The sequence below is a fragment of the Protopterus annectens genome, chromosome 7.part0 (assembly GCF_019279795.1).
Source record: "Protopterus annectens isolate FY-2018-M chromosome 7.part0, PAN1.0, whole genome shotgun sequence".
In the NCBI taxonomy this organism is placed as follows: domain Eukaryota; kingdom Metazoa; phylum Chordata; order Ceratodontiformes; family Protopteridae; genus Protopterus; species Protopterus annectens.
The window spans coordinates 1,198,146,124-1,198,158,263 of NC_056739.1; the positions used below are offsets into that span (position 1 = coordinate 1,198,146,124).

General features: G+C 39.8%; 1 protein-coding gene across 2 annotated transcripts in view; it reads right to left on the reverse strand.

Annotated features, from left to right (window-relative positions):
- Positions 1–12,140, reverse strand: part of CPEB1 (cytoplasmic polyadenylation element binding protein 1) — a 2,007,200-nt gene that overhangs the window by 1,855,202 nt on the left and 139,858 nt on the right. The gene's annotated exons all lie outside the window — the stretch shown is intronic.

Consider the following 12,140-nt stretch of genomic DNA (forward strand, 5'->3'; position numbering starts at 1 on the left):
GCTTAGACTCAGGAAACCATAAATCATACAGCAAGAACACTAGTACGGTTTAACCCAGGACTTTGATATTGGCTGTTAACAGTTACTGTTAACACAAAAAAGCCAAATTAGATTGGTAGATCATTGCTTTTACCTTGGTACAGTCTGTCTGTTGATCTAGTAACAGAGGAAATAAGCTACTCGTGTTCAAGTTGGGCACAAACCTAATTCGGAACCATCAGGAGTTTGAAAATACTTTTTACCTTGTGATGTGTACAAAGCAGCTTTCAGACGTGAAAATATTTCCTACTGATTTCAGACTTGGGCTTTCCTTGTGTTGAGTGAAAAGGGGTGGGGGTGCAAACAAGCACTTTGATTACATCAGGCTCTTGCATCATTTAGCCCTGCCCTGGGATCCAACCCCCCCCCCCCCACCCAAGAGATTAGTTAACTGCCTATCCACCAGATTCCTCAGTTTCCGAACCTTTAACCAGGCACACAGCCATCCTACCCTCTTCTGAACAGGCTTCACTACCTGGAATCTGAAGAGAAGTAGCTTAACAGAAGACTACTTACACTATTCCTAGGTCTAGCAGTTAGGGAGGGCTGAAGACTCAACTGGAATATCACAGAAAACCCCAGAGAAGGGGCATTCTCTCATTAAGGATACCCCACAGCAACCAGGTACATACCTCTCAGTGTCCAGATTTCGGAGTCATATTTCTGGTCTATTTCGCAAAATTGTGGTTTTCTGGCCAAAAAGTGCAAATCATTGAGTGAAGTCAGAAAAACTTCACATTTCAGTTTCAGACTTCATATCCTTCAAAAAATTAATGCTAGTGCAAAACCTGTTCTAGCGACTTCATAAATATTACTCTTACAAACTTAGAAATCGTCCCTATTTTCTCGGTCCAAGAGGTTGAAAGGTATGACCAGGTATAGATTTCTAGTCACTTGATCAGCATTTAACAAGTTCTGTAATTTGCAATATGGTAAAAACTTATCCTAGGGCCTCACTCCACACTGCTCTATTCTTTACACCACAGGCACAGTTTGCCTTTGCTCAAAGATGATCAGAGATGCTTAATTTTATTAAAGGCTTTATATAGTCTGCAGTTCACCACTGGATGGACTTATTCTGTGGGCAGAAATAGCTTATACAAAAGGTCGTCAAACTGTACTTGCATTTTTCCTCCTTGCATACATCCAGCTCTGTAAAAGCACCGACTCGTTTCCACTGTAAGCCATTTCTCTGGATGCAGTTTTTTTAAAAAATTGGAAGTCACTTATCCAAACTAGGGGACTACCTACCCTGCATACAAAAACTGCCATCTTCATCAGAAAGAATATGGACTGGCCACATAAATCATGTATATGGGCACTTTAAGCAGGTACTGTAATCCTTCTTGCCAAGAGAGAGATTTTTAAAATTTATTTCAGGAAATACAAGCAGTGTAAAAGTGGACACGGCCTTTCATATCCTTATCAATGCTTGCCTCACATGTAATATTCAAACTGGAAAAAGTTCTGTAAAAGTTTTCATAAACTGCTTCAAGGAATACTTGCCCCAAAAAGTCAAACTGTTAATGAAGTCTGGTGTCTGCCTCAAACAGGCGTTTTTTCAATGCTCAAACTGTAAACTACTTTATTAAACAGATCTGATGAAGCTTGAGTAAAACTGTTTTCTCAGAGTTCTACTCAAGTAGCTCATTACATGTCATTTTTTGTTAAAGACTGAGGTCCCACAGGCTGCTGAGCTGGTAAACTCACTTTTTTCAGGAATATTCAAGAGGGCTAACCTCTAAACTTTAGGATTGGCTTTTTCCATCTGAGATTTTCCTCCAATCAGCTCCCCAGGACCCTCTCACCACCATCTTAATGGCTTTAAGTAACCAACCTGTTGAATGTAATGTATTAAGAATACTCATCCATTTAACTACTTAATGGAATAAACTAAACTTCAACAAGGCATATTTAATCCTCCAACAGGGAGGGCAGTCTCTCCTAGATTTGCTAGCTGAAGCCATTTTATCTGGACCAGCTCTTTGTAATTGTAAAGTAAAAACAGAACACAGATGATCCAGAGGGCTCGAGTGAAGTCTGACATCTCACCTGTGACCCAGAGGGTGACAGGACTAAGAAAGAGTATAAAGGATTAGTCCAAAGTAACTTTAGCTAGCAGATCTAGGAGACACTGAAGTCTCCCTGTGGGAAAAATAGACACCTTGTTGAAATTTCCAATAGTTTATTCAGAAAAGCAGGTAGACAGATGAGTTACTTAATTACAAAAACAAAATAGGGGGTAAGGTTTTCCAAATTCATGATTACATTAAACACACTCCTAAAGCTTGAGCGAGAGGATAAGCATCTGACCCTGAATGGCAGCAAATGAGATCTGAGGTATGTTAGATGGCATGGCATTATGGGTAAAGGGAAATGCTCATGATGTTTGGATCCAAGGATCTGGCAGAAGCAGCAGAATCTAATCCAAACCCATCAGTTGAGGAATGAAAAAGACAACACAAGATCATATGTTAACCTAAACCTATTAGTAATCTGCTATACAAGATTAAATTCAGCAGTCCTACAATCCTGGACGGAAGTAAAGCCCAAGTCATTATGGCAAATGGGGCAGAACTATACTTGCAAATTCTGTTCCACTAACACCAAATTCCCTGTTCCAGGTCATGGCCAGAACACACTCCATTATACACTTGACTGCACACCCCACAAATTCAACTTTACAGGTCTGCTTGTACTAACTTCAGGAACATACATAAATCCATAAAACTTCCACCTCTGCTTAATTTGAGCATAAGTGATTAGATCACGTCTGTGTCCAAGTCCTTAACCAAACATTGTTGGTATTATTCCTCCTGGTCATTGTCAACATGTTATGATGAATGAAACAAAATCCACGTCAGCAGACCCAGCAGCAAAAAGTCCAATATTAAGTGTTTTAACATCCACTTTTCGTTCAAGAAAACTGAACTTCTTCAAACATCAAAAGGTAACAAATGTAAAAAAAAACTCCTTAAATACACAATTAACAACACATGGTACATTTGAATGGACCAACCAACTGATTAAAACTCACTGACATCAATATGTGGGAAAAAGCTGATCTCAAAGCTTCTTAAAGAGCTACTACATACAAAAGTCAGATCTTTACAAATTGTGTTTTGAAGTCAAACTAACCAAAATGAAATAAAAAAAATATCAATGAAAATGTGTCTAAACAAAGTGTTTAAAACCAAGAAAAACATAATAAATGGAACCAATTAATAACTTAAAATAAAAAGTAAAACATAAAAAATAGTAAGTCATGAATGGAAAATAAAAATGAAAAATAATAAAATTATAAAATTAATAAAATTACCTCTGCATACTTCTGAGTTTCAAAATGCAAGCTAAACTTACTCTGTCATTAAGACCAGGAGGTCTGTATGAACAGAGTTTCAGCTGCCAAATCACTTCTAGGCACTCTAATAGTTGAAAAGGACCCCCCCTGATGTCAAAGGGAACCTGTCCTAACACCCTAAAAGTAAAACTGTGCTGAGGGTGGTCATTAACATGTTTCGCCAAAGCGTTTTCACACTTATGTTTCCTAATACAATATAAATGCTCAGATTCTTTCGTTAAAACCTCCGTCAGTCTTGCCCTCAAAACACTGGGCAAGACTGGCAGCAAGCTAAATAAACAACCGATTGGGATTTACAGTTGAATCTACCAACAGTGGAAAAAGAAGACCCAGCAATTTTAAATCTCGAACCAGTGGTAATGTGCCTGCACATGTTGCAACTCTCACATTTGAAAGTGCCTTCTACTCTGACACGTGTCCTTTTTTGTTTCTAATATCCGTTTGAGGTCATCACCCCTCCTGTATATAAAACTAGGCAAAGTACCAAGCCTGGCTTGTAAGGCATAGTCACAACAGAAAATACTCCAGTTCATGACAAACACCTCCTTGATTAAGTGAATCTCAGCACTATAATTAGTGATGAAAGAAACAGAAGTGTCTACTTTCTTGTCGTCTATAAAAACTTCAGGCATAACTGGAGGTGAATGTTCTAGTGGGCAACTTTTTAAGTATTTAAGTACTTTTCCTCCGTTTATTTGCTAAGTTTTTCTGCATAGCTGCCTATTTTGAGCATTTTCTGGCTTGTTAAACTTGATTTCTGCATTAGTAACTGTATTTAGAGCACAACCTAGAGCAGTTTACTGAATTTCCTGTTTGCACTTAGTTTTAAAATCGTTTTTTTCTCAAAACTTGCATTTTATCGGTCTTTGGCCTAGCACTCTTGTGTGGGGTCATTTACTGCACTGTTATAACTTGTTGATACTTGTGAACCTCTGCTATCTCTGAAAAAAACAAAAACACAAAAAAAATCTTGCTTTTTTCCCACTTTTCTGAGATTTAAAAAAGTTCAGTTACAGGCTTGCTGTTCTTGAACTGTTTGCAAGTTTCTTGGAGGCGATTTTTGCTTGGGCTAAAGGGAAGTCTCTCTGTTGATCAGTGGCAGTGAAAAACATTGAGCAGCCTGCCCCAGTGGGAGTGGTTACTGACTTAAACTGTAGTTTTATTGGCCATTTTGGGTCAATTCCTAACTCCCTCATCTTCCTCTCTTAAAACCCTCTTTTGCGCGGTTTTGCGCATTTTTGTGCATAGCGCAACAGCGGGCAGTGCCGCCTAACTGAGTTTAAACTATTCCTGGCTCCACAAAGTCTGCTCTTCACTTTTTCCCTTAGAACTGCTCTATCTCAATTTAAACACCATATTCTCATTCCAAGGCCCTTCACTGGTCAAATTAAGTAATCCTACAAGTTAGCACTATTAAACCATAAGCACTCCTTACTCATACTCTCTACGATTACCCTGTCCTCTCTATTGGTCCATCTTAAATTCAGTTTCCCTATATTACTCTAGCATGTCCAAAGGTCAGTCAATGGTTTCCTCTCCAGTCCAGCTGGTGAATCTGAGAATTTTGAGACAATGTTACAACTGTCTCATGTACACGGACAACCCTCTCCTCCTCCAAACAGGTTCAAATATATGTGAGAGATGCAACTATTTAGCCAAACTGGAGGCTGAGCTCTCATCTCAAAACTGGTGTAACCAGTCAGGAGGAAAAAGTAACCTCACAACACAATTCCAGTATCACATAGTCCCACCACATCAGCAAACCAAACACAAATACACAAAAACATACTCGGAGGCTCAAAATAAAAATCTACCCAAGCAACAGAGACCTCCAAAGCAGACATCAAGCAAACACTACCTCAAAACAAAACACGCACAACACATAGCCCACAAAGTCAGTGTGCCAAGCAGCCACAGCCCTTAAGGCTGAATAACACACCTGATACTCTTGTAATAGGTGACTATTGTCAGACACACTGACGTCCCGCTCACCAGGCTGAATAAAGAGAAGGTCACGGTGAGCTGCTTGTCGGGTGCTAGGATCTGCCACAACGCAAGCACTCCGGTCACTCCAAAGCAAATACAAATATGACTCGGTCATTGTACATGCTGGTGTGAATGACCTGAGACGTACCTCCCTGGACTACATAAAGAGACAGAGGAGCTCTCTGATCATGTAGCCCAGGCTGGTATGACCCTGACCTTGAGCAGCATCTTACCCTCAACTAGAATGATGCCACAGTACAAAGACAAAATGATCGATTTTAACAACTGACTAAAATTTTGGTGTCATTCAAAGGGGATCCAGTGTCTGTCAGCCTGTGATGACATGCTCGACAAGCCAAGTTGCTTCACTAGGGACGGCTTGCACCTGTCACCACTGGGCTTTCGGATATTGGCAAAGGCTCTTGCCACCCCCATAGTGCCTTTTTTAGGCAAGGCTCAAAAGTTAAACCCACCCCCATAGACAGCACAAGGAACAAGAAACTAAGGGTAATGCTGCTTAACGCCAGAAGTCTTAACCTCAAGATGCACGCACTCGAAGCTCTCCTCAGTATGGAGAACATAGATATCTGTGCAGTGACAGAAACCTGGTTCAAGGCTCCAGAGAGCAACCCCAGCACTACCAGGCTATACCTCATATCATGCTTTTCGGCCCCAAAACCCGGACCGAACAAAAGGAGGGGGAGTTTCCATATTTATCAAGGATATCCACACCTCCAGGTTAGTGGCATTGCACGAAGTATCGGAGACCATCCATGTGCAACTAACAGTGGGCAAGACTGCTTTTCAGTTTATAGCATCCTACAGACCACCCTCTCAAAGTCAGGAATCCCACTCGGCTTTCCTGAAAACATTGGAGAACATGAAGATCTCTCCGAACACCATTACATTGGGCGACTTCAACTACCCAAACATTGACTGAGAGCACTACTCAAGCCCCAACACCTTAGTCCAAAGGTTCCTGGAAATTATAAACTCAAATGTTATGGAACAACTAGTCACCACTGCCACAAGAGGGGACAACATACTAGACCTGATCATTACCAACATGGGGACTCTATGCTCCACACCAGAAGTATATCCCTCATTGGCAAGATCAGACCATAAATTAATTTCACCCCCAGCCCAGAAAACCACAGTGAAAAACTTCTCAAAAGCGAACTTCTCACTTCTCAAAACCAAAGTGGAATCCTTCAAAGCCCCGGGGCCAGTGGAAACTACGGCCCAAACTGCAGAATCCTATATAAACGCATTCTATGGACATCTCCAGGAATGCATGGATCATGCTATCCCAAACAAAACCAAGACCCAATCATCCAAAGGCAGGCGTCCAGTCTGGTGGACCCCTGCCATAAACTGTACAACAGAAGGAGGAAGCTACTACATGATGGTGCAAAATCCCTAATAGGGAAGGCATCTCTGATTAGTACTAGCAAAAAATTACGATCCCTCAAAATCCTCCAAGGCCAGCTTCGAGAGAAAAATTTGACAGGACACCAAAGACCATCATAAGGCTTTTTTCAGTTATGTTAGGAACCTGGGATGCAACTCCCAGACTTGTTCTGAGTTGATTCTAAATGACAAACAATACACTGAACCCACAGACATCGCCAATATCCTGGCAGACAGGTTCAGTGCAAACTTCTCCACCCCCTCCCCCCCAAAAGAGCAAGTATCTATCCTGGCAGAGGGCTGCCTCCCAAACATCTCTGATGCTCAGGTGAAGGCTGCCCTCTCCAAAGCAAAAAACACTGCTTCCATGGGACCAGATGGCGTCCCAGGTTGCGTCCTACATGAACTCCAAGAGGAATTAATCCCTCAAATAAAACAGCTATACAACCTCAGCCTCACTACAGGATATGTGCCCACAGAATGGCGTACAGCAACAGTGGTCCCACTCCACAAAGGTGGAGCCTCTACGAACCCTGGAAACTATCGCCCCATAAGCCTGACTAGCTTAGTCTGCAAGGCTATGGAGAGGATCATCATGGAGCTCAAACAGACATTGGGGACATAGAGACACTAGATCCTACCCAGTTCGGCATTGTCAAGGGCAGATCCTGCCTTTTGAACCTGGTTGACTTCTTCGAAACAGTCACCAAAGCCATAGATGAAGGGAAAGTAGTCCACACAGCCTATCTGAACCTTGCAAAGGCATTTGACAATACCCCACTCGGGCATCATAGATAAGCTATCCAGCTTAAATATAAAATCCTATGTCACAAGATGGGTCGCAAACTGTCTCAAAGACAGAACCCACAGAGTGAGAGTTACTGGAGCCATGTCAGGCTTGAAACCGGTCACAAGTGGCGTCCCACAGGGTTCTGTCCTGGGACCACTCTTGTTCGGTATATACTTTTCCGAGGTACAGGCAAACGTGGAAGGACTATGGCTCAAGTTTGCAGACGACTGCAAAGTGGGCGCCATAATCGACTCTCCAGCTGACACAAACATCCTTCAAAAAGGTCTCACAGAGACAGTTAACTGGTGCCAGCACCATGGTTTAAAGCCAAATGCCAAAAAATGTATAGTCATACCCTTTGGCAAAAACAATGTGCCCACAAATTACCACATAGGCGGAAACCCATTAAGTACAGAGAAAGTTATTAGGGACCTGGGGACCCAAGTTGATAGCAATCTCTCCTTTGAAAACCACATTGCCAAAGTGGTTAGAAAGACCTTCTACATAGCCCACCTCATCACGTAGGGTTTCACATCTAGATCAAGAGAGGTAATCGTGCCCCTTTATTCATCCCTCATCAGGCCCATCATAGAATACAATGCCCCTTTTGGGATGTACCTTACCCGACACCCGCAGCAATTAGAGAGACCCCAAAAGTACCTCACCAAGCGGATCAAGGGTCTCAAACAGATGCCATATGCTGCTCGGTTAAAAAAACTCCAGCTCTACTCAGTTGCATACCGCCTACTTCGAGGCGATCTATGCCTGACATACAAAGCTATGTCAAATCCAGAATTAATAGACATGCTCCACCTCAGTAAAACTAAATCCCTTAGAGCCACACGCTCGAGGGACTTGAACCTCAGCACAGAAATAAATAGAACTTGCTGGTGGGACAGGTTCATAACCCAGAGGCTCCCTTCGCTCTGGAATAGAATTCCAGTTCATGTGAGGCAGAGCACCTCACAATCTCTTCAAGAAGAATCTCGATAGGTGGATGGGGAATTGTAGGTTTGTCCCAGGGATTACTCCCATGTCACTATTAGACAGAGGCACAGTAAACTAAACCTTAAAAAGGGCACAGTATACTCAAATCAAGGGGTGGCGTAAGCCATACAGAATCGGGCTAGGCTTATAATTGCCCCAGGACAGATAGCCTAGTATGAACCTATGAACAAACTGCTTTGTAAAATAGGTTTATAAACACCTCCATACCTTTTAGTCTGGACCACAGTAACCAGGTCATGAATAAACTTGTCTGGGTAACCTCTGTGTAGAAACAATCCCTTAATAAACTCACATTCTTCTAAAAAGGATTCATAGTCTGTTACCATTCGGGTAGCGCGCACAAGTTGCCCCTCGACTACCCCTCTTTTTTGGTGCCCAGGGTGGGCACTAGTAAAGTGTAACATGGTGTTAGAATAGGCACTCTTACGAAATATTTTGGCCTTAAAGCTACCAGCAGAAATGTCTTTGTACAAGTCTACATCCAGATAAGAAATTCTAGAATCAGACTACAAATGTAAAATTTAAAAAAGACGTGCTGGAATTGAGATGGCCCATGAAAGTCCCCACATCTTTAGTTGAACCTTCTGTCAATATAAAGATGTCGTCCAAAAATCTGGTATAAAAGTCGATTTTGAACTGACCGTTACGATTACCAAATACATATCTGTGTTCCCATTCAGCCATTACGATGTTGGCAAAACTGGCCCCTACCGGTGAGCCCATGGCTACACCAGTCTTCTGTAAATATCTCTCCCCCAAATGTTACAAAGTTGAACTTCAAGATGACATCCAACAATTCCTGCACCAATCTGATTTCTACACTGCTAGCATTATGATACAATAAACGCTTTGGAGAAACATGTTAATGACCACCCTCAGCACAGTTTTACTTTTAGGGTGTTAGGACAGGTTCCCTTTGACATCAGGGGGGTCCTTTTCAACTATTAAGAGTGCCTAGAAGTGATTTGGCAGCTGAAACTCTGTTCATACAGACCTCCTGGTCTTAATGACAGAGTAAGTTTAGCTTGCATTTTGAAACTCAGAAGTATGCAGAGGTAATTTTATTAATTTTATAATTTTATTATTTTTCATTTTTATTTTCCATTCATGACTTACTATTTTTTATGTTTTACTTTTTATTTTAAGTTATTAATTGGTTCCATTTATTATGTTTTTCTTGGTTTTAAACACTATGTTTACACACATTTTCATTGATAATTTTTTATTTCATTTTGGTTAGTTGTTTGACTTCAAAACACAATTTGTAAAGATCTGACTTTTGTATGTAGTAGCTCTTTAAGAAGCTTTGAGATCAGCTTTTCCCCCACATATTGATGTCAGTGAGTTTTAATCAGTTGGTTGGTCCATTCAAATGTACCATGTGTTGTTAATTGTGTATTTAAGGAGTTTTTTTTACATTTGTTACCTTTTGATGTGTGAAGTAGTTCAGTTTTCTTGAACGAAAAGTGGATGTTAAAACACTTAATATTGGACTTTTTGCTGCTGGTTCTGCTGACGTGGATTTTGTTTCATTCATCTTAATATTGTCAACATGTTAACTGTATGTTTCACAAAACAGCTCTACAGAACTACAATTTGAGTATTGGCCTGTGACATTTCTGTAGCCTCCTGTGAGCTTAATGCCACTGTTACTATGCTCAATTTTCTTTGATTAGTTGTCATTTCCATAAGAATAAATTGGATAACATTTCTGTTTAGCAGTACAGATGGTGAATACAATTAAAAAGAAGCTGCATTTGCCCCAACATTCTGGACTAAGCAGAATGTCTACAGTGGAGGGAAAAGTTCTTGTTTACTGAAACAGCACCTGCTAAAAAAACTCACTACTCAGGAGGCTTCACAGAAAAAAAATGACCAGAGAAGAGGTGCGTGTATATATATATATATATATATATATATATATATATATATATATATAAAAACATACACAGACATATACATACACATACATATACAGAAATACACAATCAAATGCATTACACATTATATATCTATATATATTTACACACGTGTATATATATATATATATATATATATATATATATATATATATATCTACACACGTGTATGTGTATATATATATCTATATAATATATATATATATACATACACATATATATGTGTATGTATATATATTTATATGTATATATATATATATATATATATATATATATGTACATATATATATGTACACATACATACACACATATATATATATACATACATACAGATATATATATATATATATATATATATATATATATATATATAGACATACAGTCTACATTTGTGCTTTTGCTCCCCTCCCCATTATTCTTAAAAAAATCCTGCGTGTTCTCAATCTGTGGTAACTGCTATACGAACACCAGTAGTCTGAAAGTAGGGTAAGACAGTCAGGGTGACAAGTATGCTACAAGTCTTTGACATGACTCAGCCTACATATGGCGGCAGAGACTGACTAAATTCACTGCCAGACCAATACTTGCAAGTAAGCTCCAACACTTGTGCCTTCTGGGTTTACATACTTTTAGGAAATTACTAAAACTATCCAAATGCCTGAAAGAGTGTAAGCACTTCAAATAATTAAATTATTTGAGTGTAAGTGAAGGAAGTCTGTTTGATGCAAGTGGTCTACAATTTTACAAAATCATTTAAAATGAATTTATCCCCTGCACTTGTAGCAACTCAGCACTACTCACGATGTGTGCAGCAGAAACAGCAATAAAGCAAACACTAGCTAACAAAATCATGAACCAAGCCAACTAATCAAGTTATAGAAATAGAAGTCTGGCAACTAGTATCTCTAGTGCCTGCTGCTTACCAAAGACTACAGTATTTAAGCACAATTACAGATTTGCTAGAAAAGTGAAGTCAATCTTCAGACAACTGAACATGGGTGAAAATCTGTTAACTCTTCATAAATATAAACTGAAGGCTGTGCATTAATACCACTCTGTGAACCCAACACTGCCTTTGGATTTTTGATAACTGCCAGCTTTAGTGCCAGTGTCCTACACAAAAGGTGTGGCAGCTACTCCCAGTACAGCCAACAGACCAAGAATACTTAATGCAAAGCAGAAATTGCAGTATTTTTCTTTTTAAGAACAAAGAAATTACTGATTTACAATAGCGATTGCATTGCCACAAAGCAAAAACAGTTGGTCCTTTCAGCCCTGCCTTTCACAAGTACATTGGCTACAGTTTTATTATAACATCTTACCAATTAAAACTTTGTGACTGGGGAGGGACCTTTTGGAGTTTGTGCATCAACTGCATTACAGAATTCACATTAACCATTTAAAACAAACTTGTATTCCTTAATGTAGGGCTTACATAAGGTAAAAAAAAATCAAGTTACACTTTTGTAATCCAGACCCAGGACCAGATACTAAAAATTCCACTCAGTCAACTACTGCTGCTTATCAAAGAGTTGCATCACAATCACAACAGGCATGTAAATATTGGTAAACAGAAGTAAATTATGCTGTAACACAAGCAAAGGCTAAGATGTTGACATTCACTTAC